Source organism: Cetorhinus maximus, chromosome 15 (genome assembly GCF_964194155.1).
Source record: "Cetorhinus maximus chromosome 15, sCetMax3.hap1.1, whole genome shotgun sequence".
Classification (NCBI taxonomy): domain Eukaryota; kingdom Metazoa; phylum Chordata; class Chondrichthyes; order Lamniformes; family Cetorhinidae; genus Cetorhinus; species Cetorhinus maximus.
In genome coordinates this window covers 55,155,741-55,174,552 of record NC_135893.1, presented here as the reverse complement: position 1 = coordinate 55,174,552, position 18,812 = coordinate 55,155,741, and the positions used below count along the sequence as shown (strand labels likewise).

At 43.2% G+C, this 18,812-nt stretch overlaps 1 long non-coding RNA gene across 1 annotated transcript; it reads left to right on the top strand.

Annotated features, from left to right (window-relative positions):
- The first annotated feature begins 2,859 nt into the window (after positions 1 to 2,859).
- On the top strand, positions 2,860 to 17,150 carry LOC144690687 (uncharacterized). Its single transcript, XR_013578934.1, has 3 exons — positions 2,860 to 2,978; positions 13,804 to 13,886; positions 17,059 to 17,150. It is a non-coding gene; the product is annotated as an uncharacterized LOC144690687 (long non-coding RNA).
- The last annotated feature ends 1,662 nt before the right edge of the window (positions 17,151 to 18,812 follow it).

The following is an 18,812-nucleotide window of genomic DNA, read 5'->3' as shown; positions in this document are numbered from 1 at the left end:
GGGTAAAGGCTAGCCCGAATTCTCTGCCTGTTGATGGATCTTAGGCAGGGTCATGTTCTTTTGCTGGTCTGGATCTTTTCTCCTCTGTTTTTTCTCCCAAAAATGTGTCTTATTAAATGTCCCTTATCAGAAACCTGGTTTCTGTCATGTGACCAGAGTATCTTTTTTTCATTGTCCTCACAAATGGTCTCTGACGACTTGGCCATTGACACACAATAGGGTCAGAGTTTCACCCTTCACATATCATTGTGATAGAATGGGGTTTTTGCAGACCCATCCTTTGGAATTCCACCGTAAGCTGAAAAATCTGCAAAATGTATTGTGAACTAGTTTCTTTAATTATTTGGAAAAGGGTAGCCATTAATCCACAGGAAAGGTCTGTTGCATTTTAATGACTTGTCTATGAGATGTCCCAAAATTTTGCTTGCATTTTAATGTCTTCGCCAGACATGAAGGCTAGCTCCTGGTGTAGTTTCATGTATATTACAGGAAAGAAAAGGTCACCTGACTTCCCAATTCAATTTTGTTTTTTAAAAGTGAAGGGCCCATTCTCCATTTTGTTTCAAAAGTAGTGTTCATTTTTCATGAATCCATGAGTCTATGTTGCATAAGCCTGACACTATTAAAGAAAAAGCATCTGGGAGCTGAAATGTTATAAACAGGTAGAATATAAAAGCAGAAAAGTGATGCCAAATGTGTAAAGATCAGTGGTTATGACCAAAATTAGAATATTTTGGGCGTCTCACTTTTGTCAAGACCATGAAGATTCATTGAAGTAATGACAGGGGGACTTCAGTTTTAGAGATAAATTAAACAAAATAACCTCTCTTCACTCAAGCTGAGAAGGTTCAGATTAGATTTGATGGAGGTGCTGAGAATTAGGTGTGACTTTGATGATGTAAATAGGAAAAAACTATTTCCACTGGTTGGTGAGTCAGTAACTAGAGAACACAAATTTGCCAAGAGCAAAAGTTAAGGTTAGGAGAGGTTTTTATATACACTATATAGATAGCTAGTAAGATATGGAATACCTGACCAAAAGCAGTGGGGGAGGCAGTATCCAAATAGATTTTTAAAAAATAACATCAATTTATCCCTTTCATGGGATGTGAATATCACTAACAAGGCCAGCTTTTATTGCCCATCCTTAATGGCCCTTGGGGAGGTGGTGGTGAATCAGCTTCTTGAGCCACTGCAGTCCATGGGATGTAGGTACACTCACAGTGCTGTTAGAAAGGGAGTTCCATAATTTTGACCCAGTGACAGTGAAGGAACAGCAATATAATTCCATGTCAGGATGGTGCGTAGCTTGGAAGGGAACATGAAGGCATCTATTTCCCTTGTTCTTCTAGGTGATAGAGGTCCTGAGTTTTCAAGGTGCTGTCGAAGGAACTTTGGTGAGTTGCTGCAGTGCGTCTTGGATACAGTACACGCTGTAGTCACTGTGCACCAGTGGATGGGATGCCAATCAAGCGGACTGCTTTGTCCTGGATGGAATCGAGCTACTTGAATATTGTTGGAGCTGCACTGATCAGGCAAATGAAGAGTATTCCATCACATTCCTGACTTGTGCCTTGATGGTGGACAGGCTTTGGGGAGTCAGGAGATGAGTTACTCACCACAGAATTCCCCGCCTCTGACCTGCTGTTGTAGCCACAATATTTATATGGCTGTTACAGTTCAGTTTCTGGTCAATGGCAACCCCCAGGATGTTGCTGGTGGTGGAATTTAGTGATACCATTGAATGTCATGGAGAGATGGTTAGATTCACTCTTGTTGGAGATGGTCATTGTCTGATACTTGTGTGGGGCAAATGTCACTTTCCATTTATCAACCCAAGCCTGAATGTTGTTTAGCTCTTGCGGCATATGGACACAGACTGCTTCAGTATCTAAGGATTTGCAAATAGTAGCAAATATTGTGCAACCATCAGCAAAAATCCCCACTTCTGACCTTATGATGAAGGTCATTGATGAAGCAGCTGAAGGTGATTGAGCCTAGGGCACTACCCTGAGGAACTCCTGCAGTGATGTCCTGGGGCTGAGATGATTGGTCTCTAACATCCACAACCACCTTCCTTTTAAGCGGGAGGAGGCAAGGAAAGGGCATTCCTTTCCATACAGGGTATACAGGGAGCTCTTTCAAAGAGATAGCATAGAGTGCAATAGGCCAAATGGGGAAAGGGCAGGGGAATGGGACTGATGAAACAGCTCTTTCTGAGAGAGGACACAGGGTAATGTGACGAAAACCGTCAGTGCTGGAAAATGATATCGGGTGCCTCTCACCACAACTTTTCCCATTCATTCATCGTAACAAAAGAGGCAGCAGCATCCCTGGGAAAATGTGTAAATACTGTTCAGTCCTTTTTCCAGCAATCCATGACTCTTCTTACAAACGTAGGCAGGATGAGAGGGAAAATCATCCTGCAAAAAGGAAGAACGCAAAATAGAAAAGGTACACAGAAAGAGAAAATTAAAAAGCTAAAAAAGAGAGAAGTAGAAAGAGGAGGAGGCTGCAGGAAAATGAAAAGGGAGGTAATGAAGATAGGGGACAAGAGAGAGAGATAGGGAAAGGGAATAGGTAGAAAATATATGAGAAAAGCCAAGAGATAAAAGAACAAAAAGAAGTAGAGAATAACTAAAGGAAGATAGAAGGAAAAAGAGTCAAAAATATAAAAAAGTTAAAATGAAACAGAGAAAAGGGAGATGAGGAGATTATATCACATCTGGGGAAATTGGTCACGCCTTCTAGCGCTCATTGGTCTCTCAAATCTTTATCAGATGTGCACAGTTAAGTGGGAGTGAGATATAAAATGAGTCTCACAGATAAGCTTTAAAAAAAACTCAAAAGGTTGCATTTTTTGTGCATACAAAAATCATTCGCAGCTACAATGGAAAGCATCCCACGGTACCACATCTGAGCTTGTCTGATCTGTGGACCAGCTGAAAGGGCTCTTAATCCAGACCCAGCTACTGCAGGTATGTCCATGAGCACTCTGGAGAATGTGATGTACAGAGGGTTGGGCGTTTTCACTCTTTGGGATTATTCTTAGTTTTTCAGTCAACGTCGGTCTCTGCAGTTTCTTTGTATTCTGGGCTATTTTCAAAGCACTGATGAGTAAATTTGCTGACAGTCGTAAGAGTAACTCATGATGAATTGAACTGAAAAGAGAATATCTTTGCCCACTCCGTTTTTTTTACTTCTACTCCCTCCCCCTCAAAGGCCACGGCCTGGTCCCGTTTCCAGCTCTGTGGACAGAAGGAGGAGCCGAGGATAAGCCACATGATCTCTTCCTTATTTTGACTTCTATATCCCTCCCCATATAATGTGAGTCACCTAGTCTACACTTAGGTTTACTCGGCAACACTCTTGTTAGTGGGAATTCAGTGAAACGCGAGGCATTGTGAGAGCTGTGCTTCCCCCTCCCCTATGGGCTGTCTGGTGAGACAGTGAGAGGGATGTCTGCACTGCGGGCAAGGAGGTGGTGGGGCACGAGGGGTGACTGCTCTGTGGGGAGGTGACGGGATGTGAGGGGTGTCCGCTCTGTAGGCGAGAGGGTGATGGGATGCAAGGGATGTCTGCTCTATGGGGGACGTGGCAGGGTGATAGGCTGTGAGGGGTGTCTTCTCTGTGGGCAAGGGGGTGATGAGGCGTGAGGGGTTGATGGGGTGCGAGAGGTGTATTTGCTCTGTGAGGGGGTGATGGAGTACAAGAGGGTGACTGCTCTGTGGGGTTAATAGGGTATGAGTGTCTACTGTGTGTTGGGGGGTGATGGGGTGCGAGGGGCATCTGCCTCGTTGGACATCCTGCCCTATGTGTCCAAATATCTGTGGGTCAGAATCGGCCTGTTCGGTCACATGAAGACCCATGGCGGAAACTCACGACAACGACAATGATGACAAGGCAATGATGGGGTGTGAGGGGTGTATCCTCTGTGGGCCTGGGGGTGAGGGAAAGAATGGGTTTCTGTGTATGCTGTGCAGAGCTGCTCATTAGTCCTGTAATGTGTTGCACTCCTGTGCTACTCTCAAAACCTTTCCAGGATTGACGCAGTGTCCTATGTAGGTCACAGATGGGGTGCAGTGTACACTGGGAGAGATGCCAGACTCCAAACACTGTCCAGAGAGTAACAAGGCTACAGTCTTGTACAATGATGTAATCTGGGTTGCTTCAGTCTAAGAGGGTCTGATTTAAGAGTGGTCTGTTAAAAGGATGGTCTAGTTAAATGTGGTCTGATTAACAAAGGGTCTGGTTAAACTCTTTTAGAGTTAAAACAATTAACTAAATTAACAAAATAAGGGATAAATCAAGCACAGAGGGTCTGGTTAAAGGTGGATCTGGTTAAAGTGGAGTCTGATTAACGAGGGACCTGACTAATGAGGTGTACATTTAATGAGGGGAAGCCTGTTGATGAGGGGATCTCATTAAAGTGGGGTCTCACCGTTAAAAGGCACGAGAGATACTTAAATAGAGCACATGTCTCTCGGGCCAAGGAAGTGGGACAAGAGGGTGCAGGTTGTGAGGGGTGAAAGTGGGATAGCTAGGAATGATTCCTGTGCATGGAGGGTGATCAACAGCTGAAATAGTTTCAGAGTGTGAGTAAGGCCAAGACAAGGGATGTGTTTAAAAGCCAGCTACAATCTGTGATGGGGTGAGGGTGATGTGGGAGTTCTGGAGCAATTGGGTGAAATGGGTTGAGGGTTTTTTCGGTTTGAACAGATCATGTGACCATGTGAGTTTAAATACACAGCATTCTTATTTCAGGCAATTGTCCATTCCATGTGTTCAAGCAGCTTCTATTATTCAGGGTATCCCAATGCCTTCTGGGTGGGGACCCAGGGAGGTACCTCTCATTTGTGGTTTTCCCCAATGTTTAGCCACCTCCACCTCCCTTAGTGAGAGTGTAAAACCAACAAGAGCTTGTAAGAGAAGTTTCTCCTCAACTCTATGAATGGGACTTTGATTGAGTTACCCTGAGCACATCTAACCCTGATTAGAAGCATCCAGTGAATAGCCTCAGTCTGCATGTTTTGAGGGTGAGTTCATGCACAGCAGAAATATTAGACTTCAGTCTGCTAATACTGGTACTGTACACAGGATTGGAATTATGCTTGCAATTGTGCAGAGTGGATGTAAGGAGATGGACACTGTCTCTTTTCTGTGGTGCAGGGTGATGGGGTTGTGACTGTCGGGGTTCAATTGAAATTTCCAGGACAGAGATAGATAGACTTACCTAACAAGAATCTAGATTGGAGCAAAGGCAGGTAAATGCAGTTGAGGTATAGGTCAAATCATGATCTATTAGAATGGTAGAACAGGCTTGAGGAGCTGAAGAGCCTCCTCCTATTGCTATGAGATCGAAGCCTCTTAATTAACTGGAACACCGATTAAATGAGCACAAGAATAATTCTCCCCATTAAAAAGGTCTTGGTCTTTTGCACAACAAAAACAGAATTACCTGGAAAAACTCAGCAGGTCTGGCAGCATCGGTGGAGAAGAAATCAGTTAACGTTTCGAGCCTTCACGGCCCTTCGAGCCTTCACGGCCCTTCGAGCCTTCACGGCCCTTCGAGCCTTCACGGCCCTTCTGCCGAAGGGCCGTGAAGGCTCGAAACGTTAACTGATTTCTTCTCCACCGATGCTGCCAGACCTGCTGAGTTTTTCCAGGTAATTCTGTTTTTGTTTTGGATTTCCAGCATCCGCAGTAGCTTTTAGCTTTTTGTTTTGGTCTTTTGCACGTTGTGTTTGTAAGCTACTTTTTCCCAGATTTATAGTCACAAGTGAACACAATAATCGCTGGTTTGGTAATTCTTCCCAGACATGTTGTGACTATTTTTCTCTTTGTAACTATTTTTCAGCACTTTCTGTGCATGGGTCTGCCCCAGAAAGTAAGTTAGGGGAATTTCTCACTTTAAAAACAGGATACCCATTTAGGACTTAACCCTGAGATCACAGAGGCTACATGTATGCAGAGAAAAGGATAAAATGCTGTGTATTTCTTGGCCTCCCACAGCTGTAATTATCCTATGGACCTGTGCACTGTGCAGAATAAAGAGTGAATAATTAACCTACTTGGGAATGAAGATTAATGAAGAGCCACTGACCTTGAACTGAAGGAGAAACTAATGTGGTAGAGCTCCAGAGAGAGATAGATCCTCAACCATAGGGATCTGTACAGTGCAGTACCACAAAATAGGTTGTGAATCACAGTCCCTACGCATGTCAGCGAGCCAGAAAAAAATCAGAAACTTGTGGTTAGGAGCAATGTTCCTAGTAAAATGTTGTTCTTTTGTGGCCAGTTTTTCTCAGCACAGTACCTTCAAATATTTTTGTTCGACCATGCAGGCGCAGTATTTAATACAGAACAAATCCTGCACATTACCTTCCAGGCTGCTGCACAGACATGCACACATACAGCTTAGCCGGAGCAACAGTCAGGAGGTTAAATAAAACCATTATGACTTTCAGACCAAAATAATCAGGTACCTATAGTGAGAATCTGTACAGAAGGGGAACTTATCTGATACAGATGCCACTTAACCTCTTCCTTTGCTCTTTTATATTTTCCACAGCTCCCCTCTGATGCTTATTGCTAATCTGTGACATTTACTGTTTCAAACCATTGGGGATTTTCCTTCAGTTGCGTAAGACTGCACACACATGCTCTGGGTTAAATACTCTCTAATTAGCCTCTGGGGCCTGGGTTCAATACCAGTCCTGATTCTCCATTACCTTTAAGGACCTTATGTTAGACAGGTTTGGGAAAGGGTCAGCCAATCGTAGTTGGTACAGCCCCACAGCATTTATACTGAGGGTTTAGCTGGCACTAAATAAACCAGCACACTCTCAGATCCCATAAAGTGACTGGAATGACAAATAGGAATGACACCCCAGTTTTTAAATTCATTCTCGGGATGTGTGTGTCGATGGCAGGGCCGGCATTTATTGCCCAACCCTAAGTGCCCCAACTGAATGGCTTGCTTGTCCACTTCACAGCATAGTTAAGAGTTAAATCACACTGGTGTGAGACCGGAGTCAGATGTAGACATAACAAGGTAAGGACACAAGGTTTGCTTCCCTAAAGGACATTAGTGAGCCAGTTGAGTTTTTACTACAGTCCTACAGCTTCATGGTCACTTTCACTGATACCAGCTTTGTATTTATAGGTTTTGTTTTAAAATTCTAATAATCAAACTGCCATGTCTCACATTGTCTGGATTATTAGTCCTGGCCTTTTGAGTTTCCAGTCCAGTATCATAATCGCTATGCTACTGCACTATGAATCAGAGCTAGGTTACATAATTGGATGCCATCGACTCTAGAGGGAGAATTTTCCCCCCATCAGGAGGGATGTGCGGGGGTGGGCGCAGACCCAATCGGCGCCCCTGATCGAGTCCACGCTGCCATTTTACGTGGGCGGGCCAATTAAGGCCCACCCAGCGTGATGTGCACCCGGAAGCGCTGTGTGCTTCCTGTGCGGCCGGGGGGGGCGGTTTCTTCAGTCAGGAGTGCGCTCTTTCGCGCATGCACGTGAAAGAGTGCAGAAATCTCCCGAAGACACAGGGGTGCCTCAGGTTGATAAATTTTAAGTCTGAAAAATTTTAATAAAAGAAAAAAAAATTTTAGGACATGTCCCCTCATGTGACAGTGTCACATGAGCTGGGACATGTTAATGAACTTTAATGAAAAGCTGTATTTAACTTATAAACCCTTCATGAAACTTCATCCCGCCCGTGGATGAGGTTCCATGAAAAATGCGAAGTCCGCCTGGGCTCTTCGCCTGCCGCCAACCTTAAGGTTGGACAGGCAGCATTCTCAATAGGTTTAATTAGCTAATTAATGGCCTTAACAGGCCTTTGACAGTTCAGCGGGCACAGCCGGGTCGGCTGCGCGCCCACCAAACTGAAAATCCATATGACGCGCGGTGATGTCGGGATGCACGCCCGCCATCACCCCACATCATTTTACGCCTCGGCGAGCGGGCCCCACCCCTGCTCACCAAGCCGAAAATCCACCCCCTAGGGGTTTTACCTTATATGTTGTCCTCGAGTTTGGTCACTAGCCATTCCTAAAAGCAAATCTGAAGTCCCCTACAAAATAATGTTTGCCTTTACTTAATATCCTGTTGAATGTAGCAAGACCAGGGATCAAATATAAAAACAAAAAATACCAAGAATACACAACAGTCAACTCAGCATCTGGAAAGAGAAAGGAAAGCTTAATGTTTCTGGTCTGGACCCTTCATCAGATCCCTTATCACTATACACTGACTGATTGGAATATATCAAAAAGGTGACCCACCACCATCTTCTCAGGGCAACTAAGGATGGGCAATAAATATCTCTGTGCCAATGATGGCCACTTTCCTAAGAATAAATAAGTTTTTAATTTTTTTAAATGCAACCATATTATCTTCCCTTATACAGTAAGTGGGTGGATAAGACTCTTCATCAGCCCACGGCTGAAGTTGTAAACTAACAGACAATTTCATATGTTAGGAACAATGTATAACTTTAAGTTTAGTTTATACTTATATTAGCATGTTAAGAAAGGTGGAACATGTTTTCAGTTTCATTTAGATTTTTTGTGAGCTTGGTGCTGGGAAGCCTGGAGGGCCTCATAGCAAATAGATCAGGTTTTCTGGATTGTTTGTTTACATGCATTTTTAATTAGGTTTTACAACCCTTGAAGTGAAGAGGTGGGTTGCAAAGGGGTTTAGTGATTTTGGTTTAGAAACACAGGGCAGAATTTTTCCCTTGCCGGGCAGGCGTGCATCTGACCCGAACAGGAGCAAAATAGTGCGTGATGACGATCGGGTGAGCGTCCCAACGTCATCACGCACTCTCGAGATATTTTGCTTGGTGGGCGCGTGCGAGAGGCGGCAGCACACCCGCCGACAATTAAGAGGCCTATTAAGGTCTTTAATCAATTAATTAAATTAAATTTTTCGCTGCCTGTCCAACCGTACAGTTGGCGGGCGGGTGAATAGGCCAAGCGGCCTTTGTATTTTTTGCGAAACCTCATCCACGGATGGGATGAGGTTTCGACCAGTGATTTTAAAAAAAACTTTGAAAACTCATTTTTAGCATGTCACATGAGGGGACATGTTTTCCTCTTTTTCAGCTCTTCATTTGTAATGTTAAAAATCTTCAGCTCCCTGAGGCAGCTCTGTGTCTTCAGGGAGCTTTCACTGAGCGCACCCCCGCGCATGAACACATTTCAGTGCTCGCGCTCCTCCCACCCCCACCCTGGGTCTAACTGCGCCTTTCACGCTGGCTGGCCATTAATTAACCAGCCAGCATGAAATCGTGGTCGGGGCCCGATCACGGGTGGCAAACAGTTTTGCGACTGCTCCCGGGCCCACCCGACAAGGTAAAAATCCTGCCCACAAAGTAGAAAAAACTGTGCTGTTGCCTAGCGACAGGGGTCCTGTAAAACACACAAACACACACAGAAAGACAGAAAAGAAGTTTGGGGTGTGTATGTCAGAAAGGGAAAACAGGAGTTCAAGCTCTCTGATAAGAAATACTGCAAGGCTGCTAGGGGATTGAGTTTAGGGAGCTCATGTTTGCTCTGCAGTTGAAGTAATAGTGAGTGTAGAGTTTTGAGTATCTCGGGGAGAGATACCAGCTGGGGAAAAACATAGTGGATGCTCATAAATCCACTGGAAACAAACTGTTTGCAACTGGGCCAGTCCAAGTAAGTAGCCTTGGTGTTAAGATGGTGGTAAATCTACACTGGGTTTTTGTGTCTGTAAAAGTATTGCTGAGATAAAAGGAATAGTGTGAGTTTGAATCATTTTCTTGTGTTTGTAATGAGATCTTTCCAACTTTTTTGTCTGGTGTAATATAGTTCATTTTCCACTGTTTAATAAATATTTTATTCTTTATGTTAAAAGTTCACCAGTAAACTCCTGTGGATTTGTTCTGTAACATTCCTCCATGGTTTCTACAAAAAAAAAGCAAAGTTAGGATCTATCAAGCTAGGTTTCACTCTGGGATCTGATTTGTCCAATATTAACATAGCATCATAATGGCACAGAGGGTTGCCATTCAGCCCATCGGTCTGTCAGCTTTCTGTAGAGCAATCCAGTTAGCCCTATTCCCCCACTGTATCCCTGTAGCCCTGCAAGTGCCCATCCAATTTCCTTTTGAAATTACTGATCATCTCCATTTCCATCAAGCTCACTGGCAATGAGTCCACATCATTATCACTCGCTATGGAAGAAGTTCTTCCCCACAGCCCTTCTGCATCTCTTGCCCAAAACCTTAAATCTGTGTCCCCTACTCCTTGTAATATCAGCTAATGGGAACAGCTTTTCCTTGTCCACCTTATCTAAACCTTCCTTTACCTTGTACACCTCTGTCAAACCTCCGCTCAATCTCCTTTGCTCCAAGAAAACAAATCCCAGCTTCTTCAACCCAATCTTGTAGCTAGGATCCCTTATGCCTGGAACAATTCTAGTAAATCTCTGCACCTTCTCAAGGACCCCTCAGATCCTTCCTGAAATGCGGTAACCAGAACTGGATGCAATATTCTACTTGAGGCCTAACAAGAGTTTTATAAAGGTTCAGCATAACATTCCTGCTTTTATACTCAATACCTCTATTTATGAAGTGTGAGATCTCATATGCTTTGCTAAATGCTCTCATTATGTTCTGCCACCTTCAGAGATCCATGCACATCAACCTCCAGGTTTCTTGACCCTGCACACTCTTTAAAACTGTGCCATTAAATATATACTGCCTGTCCCTAATCCGTCTGCTAAAATGATTGCCTCATGCTTCTCTGCATCAAATTCCATGTGTTTAGGGATTATGAGTGGCTAGGGGCTTAATTAAAAAGCAAAACCTCAAAGGTAACAATCTCTGGATTATTACCTGAGCCATGAGCAAATTGGTGCGGAGTAAATAAGATTAAAGAGAAGAATGCATAGTTCAAAGACTGGTGTAGGAGCTTCACCTGAACCATGCTGGCACCAGTGTTCTGTTGAGTTGTATAGGTAAATTGGTAGAGAAGGCTTTAAACTAAATAGTGGGGGGGAGGAATCATGTAAGAGGAGATGTAGTAAATCAAAGGGTAACAATGAGATATTAGAGCAAGGTAGGAGTTTGAGTAAAAATAACCAGAGTGTGGCAGGAAGGATCAGAGATTACAAATTTAGTGCACCAGCAGATAAGGCCAGAGATTGCAAAAATGGTAAAAAGATAGAGTTAAAAGCTCTGTATCTGAATGCGGCAGCATTCGTAACAAAATGGGTGAATTGTTAGCACAGATAGAAATAAATATGTGTGACCTGATGGAAACATGGTTGCAGGGTGACCAAGGCTGGGACCTGAATATTGAAGAGCTATTAGCATTTCAAAAAGATAGGAAGGGAAAAGGTGGTGGGGTAGCTCTGTTAATTAAGGATGTGATTCTGCTCCTATGCTACTTTACTGCCCATTCTGCTAACCTAGATATTCATTGAACACTGTACAGATAAATGAATCTGTATTTCATGGGCAATAAAATTATAGTAAGTACAAACCTATGGGAGGCCTAGTGGCATAGTGGGTAGTGACCCTGTCTTTGAGTCAGAAGCTGTAGGTTCGATCCCACCTGGGACTTGATGGCCAAGGAAGACGCATTCATAATGCAGCTAACCAGGTTGATTATCAACCTGTAAATCTTTCCAATGCCCGCCAATAGCAGGCAGTAACAGCAAGAGAGATTCCTGGTCAACCATGTGTCTACCATCACAATCCATAGCTCCAGACCAAGTAAAAGTGCATGTTGTTACAGCAACTCAGACTGCCTGAGTGATCTGTAACACACCACGACCACACAATCAGTGTCCATCCCAGAATATCATAAACAACAAAGATACCACTCCTGTATTATCCCACCGAGCATAAAACACAATCCCTGGCTTCTTGCATGGTTAGTCACTGCCACACCTACTGGTGACTCGGCCTTGTATCTCAGATTTCTTTCAACTAACCTGTGTTTTATTGTAGAACATTCAAGATATAGCCCCAGGTTTCTTTGAGCATATCCCAGAACAAAGGGAATTCATTCAACTATATTTCAGTGGTCAGATATTACCAGAATCCATAATGGTGCTTTCCCATGCAAATATAGACTGCAAATGATCACACAGCATGCTTATATTTGAACTGGGTGTCTTCACCTCCTATCTGTCAACAGAATATCTTGCTCCACTTGAACACACCTGGAACAATACAATTACTCCCAATTAATGGCTGCTGTGCACTATAAATGTACAGACACTCCACGTATCGACCCGGTAATGGAGTATCTCTGGGAACGGAAAAAATAAATAAATGTACAGAAGCTGACATTGAGACACACATGGGCCTTACATTACCAGAGGAGAGTAAATATCTATTACTAAATATGGAGTATTTTATTCTGTATAATATCATTGTTATAATTCAGCCCTATTTATAAAATACAAGACAAAATCCATGCACAAATGTTCAAGCAAAATAACTCAGGTTGGTGGAAGGGCGGTGTTGCCAGAAAATGGAGGGGGGAAGGGTGGAGGAGTATTTAGATAACTTAGATATGTATCCTCCTCACAGAACTCAACTCTGAGACTGACCACCAAACTACCCACATTAGCAAAGGCGTTGTACCCGAATCAGATAGAATATCTCCCCTCAGCACTGCTGAAGGTGACAGATACACCAGAACAAATAGGCCTGCATCTTCTATTCTAAACCATCACTGTTAGAAATGTTATGAAAACTGCAACTTGAAATTAGATCCACATTCCAAGAGAATGACAAAAGTGACTTAATTTATTTATTCCATGTGTCGCCTCAATGAGAAGCTGGAATTCAGAGTCAATCCTTGACAGAATGTTTGACAAGCAGAGTCCAATCTCTACATATTAATGATTGATCTGCATGTTGCAATAAGCAGCAACAACATGCAGCTCAGTTCTGAGACTATTGGCTGATAATCACTAATCAGATTTAGTCATTCCATGAACTCTTATTGATCACAATCACTTTGGTTTCAAAGCGCAGGCACTTCCTAGACAAGATCAAACTCAAGTCTCTGTATAACTGTTTAGGATGTGGGTGAACGTTTGCAAATAAAGGTGACGATTTTCCACTCTCTTGTCAACACTCAACGCTCCCACATCAGGTACATAGAGGGTATATACAGAGTAAAGCTCCCTCGAATCTACACTATCCCATCAAACACTCCCAGGATAGGAATAGCACAGATTAGAAAAAGGGTGAAACTCCCTCTACACTGTCACATCAAACACTCACAGGGCAGGTACAGCGCAGGTTAAATACAGTGTAAAATCTCCTCCACATTGTCGCATCAAGCACTCCCAGAGCAGGTACAGCACAGGTTACATACAGAATAAATCTCCCTCCACATTACCCCATCAAACATTCCCAGGGCAGGTACAGCACAGATTAGAAACAGGGTAAAGCTCACTCAACACTGTCCCATCAAACAATCCCAGGGCAGGTGCGGCACTGGTTAGATTGGGAGTAAAGCTTCCTTTACACTGCCCCAACAAACACTCCCAGGGCAGGTATAGCATGGGCTAGACAATGAGTAAAGCTCCCTCTATACTGTCCCATCAAACATTCCCATGACAGGTATAGCACAAGTTAGATACCAAGTAAAGTTCCCTCTACACTGTCCCATCAAACACTGTGGGGGCAGGTACAGCATGGGTTGGACCCATGTGACATTCCCAGCTCTAGATCTGTGCCGTTTTTTGCACTGTAGGCTCTTACACTTATTAATATCTTTTCATTTTGTTTCACAGGTTTGCTTTTGCCATGGCAACCAACAGAATGACCCTAATCCTTCTTCCACTGCTGTGTTTCACTGTCAAAACTCAGAAGCAATGTAGGTATTTGGAGATTTGTCTTCATCAGAATCATTCCTTAGTCAGTTTACCTGTATCTTTCCCAGTTTTCTCCCCTTTCCTCTTCCACTTTGATCCCTATCTTCCTCGAATCTGATGATTTATGTTGAGTTGCGGTTCTCAGTACTGACAGCCCTCTAGAGCCTCTTGTGGAAGCTAAGCCAGTAAATGTTAGCTGGCTAGGGACAACTCCATAGCCAAGCCTTCTTCTGTGCTCGCATGTTACTGACTTTTCCAGTGGGAGTCTATGGCTGGGATTTTCAATTTGGGTCGAGAACTCGGCCACTGGTTCAGCTTGGGTCCCAACCCTGTACGGTGGGTTCCAGACGCACACACTAGAATTTTTAAAGGGTCAAACCAATTAATGGCAGGGAGCAGGCTCACTGTTCAATTAGTGGTCAGGCTCCCGAGGCTTGAGGGCCACTGGGAGGCTCTCCAGTAATGACATATCAACAGCACTATCATCTGAGTCAGGAGCTGCAAATTTGTAATGGGCATGGAGGCTCCCTTTGAAGAACAGGTTCAGTACGCCTGTGATTTAGGCTGCCTGGTTTTGGAGGGGGGGAGGGGGGGAACCTCTCCGTGGAGCAGCCAGCAACCACAACTGTCACTCAGTAACCATTATGCATCATGGAGGATCCATCAAGTGATCCATTGCCCTCCCCATGCCCACCCCCACCCCCACAACTTCCCGCCATGAGTCCACCATGTCAGGTTGATGTGGGCTGCCTGCATTGCCAACTGAAAATCTCAGACAGCCCAGGATTGAGGCCTCAATAAGCCCTGGGTTAATAGTAATTGCCCTAAATTGGTTGTCTGCCAAGAAGCAGCAGCATCCAGTCTGATCAGGATGGTAGTGGAGAAATGGCATGGAGTCCGGCAGTACGAAGTTGTACGCCTGCCTACCTCCAATCTCAGACCCACCAAACTGAAAAGCTGGTCCAATAATCAGGGAGCAGGAACGACAACGATCAGTTTCCTCCCTATTCAGTGATCAGTGTTACGACCACAAGGAAGGGTAAAAATTACTCCCCTAATCTCTCCAGGTCTGACTGTAACAGGGTTTTTTTGTGAACTGAGAAAGGGTGTGCTTTGCCAATACTGCAGGAGTATCACTATGTACGCTTTCAGATTATAAAGAATTAACCGGACAGGTTTCTGAGTCTAAACAAAGAGCAAGATAAGCTTATTGAAACTAATTCCCAAATTTTTAAAAATGAGGTAAATTGCAACCACACATCACACACATTCCCTAGACCCACACACATACTAATACAGATGGTAGAATAAGAGGATAGGCTGAAAGTTTTTTTTTACAGTTCGTGAAGAAGATAAATAAACAAAAGGAATATAGGGTTAACTATCCTTTGGCTGGTCTTGATGCAGTGATTCCACACTGAGGCCATTTTGTTCAGTTGTCTTCCTGTGTACAGTTGTGTGGAGCAGATTTCCACGTTTTATTTCCTAAAGATCTTGGTTTGCAGTAGATTTCTCTTCTCAGGATGGTTACTTTGCAAATCCTGGCCCAATACTTTCAAGAGAGAATGACAGAGAGGGAAAACAGCTTCTTTGCAACCTTTTAGTACAGCATTCTGATCTCTGATCTCTCTGGCTTGGTAAACAGTTCTTAAATTCCTGCTAGCTGTATAATCCAGAGGAATTCAATTACCATGTCTGATGTAGTCATTAAATTTTAAAATAGGTAATTTCATTTTGATGTCTCATCTCAGAAACTTTTGAAGAGTTTCAGGGTAGTGTGAAAGCCAACAGGAAGTGGGGCTTTTCATGCTCCCCAGAGGGGGTTGAGTGCCTGGCACTTTTTCATCCCAAATAGGTGGAATGCAAATTGTATATTATGGCTGGCTGGCAGTCCTCCATTGTTTTAGCAGTTTACTATTTTTTTAAAAATCCAGCCAGAAAAAGAATTAGAAAGTGTATTTTTTTTTAAGCAAAGCACATCATCATAACAACAGAGATAATATAGTGTCACTTCTGCCAACACTAAGATCAGCTAAATCAACATCTACAGAGCAACAAACCAGCAGATTATCTGATGAACAGCTCAGTGAATTTACGCATCAAACCTTTAAACTTTCAAAATACAGGGTATCTTGAAGCCAGAAGTTTTCAGTCATGTGTAAGGACTATACATAGACTTGGCTCCACTCTTAAAACCAAAATCAGCTGACCTGAAAATTATTCATCTACATGTCAATTGCGCTCTCTGTGTGACAACTGATCAGTCTGTCCATATACTTTATCGATCAGTTTCTCTATCCATGTATTGATTCATCCGTCTGTCCGCTTAGAAATCTACTGATTTGTCCATCTATGTATCAATCTGTTTGTCTAAATATTGATTGATCAGTATATCCTCACATGTACAAAGTGTCTATAATCCACACAGCCCATCTTGGACAGAAGGGAACTGACGGGAGAGCAGAAAAGAGAGGTTATCCCAGGGACATTGAGTTCCTTTAGATATCTCAGTCAGTTTGGGTTTAGTGTTGAACCACATTTCCATTGCCGAGAGGCCAGAAGTGTCCAAAGATGAATACTACAACCATCTCCCTGCTTTCCCCACTGTTCTAGAATGCAGTAATCAGCATCCAGACATTTTTAAGATCCCTTCATGGTTAACCAAGGGGGATCAAAATGTTACATCTGGGTTCAGAGAGCTGATACCCATCATCTCATCTGTGTTCAACTCTACCTCGTGCAGACACAATTAGGGAGTTATTTTCATTTTCACCACTTGGGTGGCAAACTGATGGAAGTGGATCACTAGCCCATTGTCAAAACCATCTAATTTTCATTCCCATTGATTTCTGTCACCAGTAATTGTTCTGGTCCATCACCTTATTGTTCCCAATAGGTGAAAGTGAAAGTTACCACTAACGCTGTTTAATAGCTAAAGGAAGTCTCAACTTTACTGTGAATAAAAGTCTTACTCCAAGTGGTCTGCAACTGAATTTTGAAACAAATCTTAAATTAATCATTTCATAGGTAGGGCTGAGCAAGAGCAAGCATATTTCAGGTCTTTGATTGAGTGTAGGTTGGTTACAAATGTTTTCTTGTTGGGCAATGATCTAATGCATCAACTGTTCAATAATGTTTCTTCATATTTCATTGGAAATATTTTTTGTTATGAAGGTTCTCTAAACTGTTATGTTGACTACAATCATACAATGGATTGCATGTGGAAGGAGAAAAACAACAACAGCCACATCACGCTGAAAGTCTATTGGTAAGCACTATCCACTGGTGCTTGGGTCGTTTCAATCCACATCCTAATGAATAATGTAAAAACAAAAGAACAGAAAGTGGGGGTCTTACTCAAAAGATCAATCCGATTTCCAATGAGAAAGTTGATCTGCCTGCCCTGGAGGTGCTTCCTAGGACATAGTAGAAGGAGTTTAATTCTAGCCCATACTGAACCTGCAGCAGGAACGTTTAATTGACAGTGTAAGAACAAAAGAAATAGGAACAAGAATAGGCCATTCAGCCCCTCAAGTTTTCTTCGCTATTTTAATCATGGTACACTTTCCTGCATTACCCATATCCCTTGATTCCCTCAATATCCAAAAATCCTGCACACTCTGACTTGAATATATTCAATGACTGTGCGCCAGAGCATGTTGTGGTAGAGAATTCCAAAAGGTTTTAACCCTTTGAGTGAAGAAACTTCGGTTCTAAATAGCTGATCTGTCCTAAATTCAGAGACTGTGATCTCCTAGTGCTAGGCTTCCAATAGGAGAAACATTCTCTGACCATCTACTGTAACCTGTCAAGCCCCTTAAGAATTTTGTATGTTTCAATGAGATCACCTCTCAATCTTCTAAACTCTAGGGAATAGAAAGCTAATATACTCAATCTCTCCTCATAGGATAATTCCCTTATTCCAGGAATCAGTCCAGTAAACCTTCATTGCTCACCCTCATTGTCACTTGATCCTTAGTTCCACACTACTTCTGGATTTTTTTGTCTTATACTGTGAAAACATATAAAATCGCCTGAATTTTTGTTCCCAAGTCAGGAGCACAAAGTCGGGAAAATTTCCAGCTCCGCAAACCCAACTTGGAAGAAAGTGCCCTGGATGTTATTTGATTCTGGGCGTTGTGGCGGGTGGGCGGGTGTTGAGGGTGAGGGGGTGTGCTGATGTGGTGGTGGGAAGGGGGTGGGGGGTCAGGTTTGCCGCTCCTGGAAACAGTGCGGAGGCAGCCACAGGAGCTGCTGGTTGTGGAAGTAAGCTGTATGAAAGGCCCATCTTGCTGATCTGGGACTTCTTCTGAGCTGTAAGAGGAACAATAAAACAAAAAACATTTCTCCAGCCCTCACCCCCATCCCCCATCCCTCACACTGCCTGTGCCCCAATCCATGATGCCAACTGTTGCCCCCTACCCACCACCCCATGGCCACTCATACCCTCCATTCTAATCTATGCCCCTCAGCCACCCCATGGCCTCTCACATCTTCCATGTCAACCTATGCCATTCCACCCATACCAATGGTACTTTATAGCCCTCATGCCAACTTAGTGCCAACTCATGCCCCCCACCAACTTCCCTTTGCCTTTACACCCTCCAGTCAACTCACCCAGAATCCACCATGGGCAGACCTCAGGACACATGCTAAGATGAAATAAGGTAAAGTTATAAGTGTCTAATGCAGACTTTATTTTAAAAAAAACTCTCATTGATAAAAACCCACTCCAATCACTACATTTACATTCTCTCAAGAGCTAATCCTGTCTAAAAACAAACATTTAATTCAAGTACTTAATCCCTTATAAAAACAAATATTTGTATTCATAGCCCCACATCAAAGACTTTATAACTGCTTGGAGCTGTCAATCAAACTGTGAACCCCACTGTGATAATGATAGGTTTTGAAATCAGCCATACAGC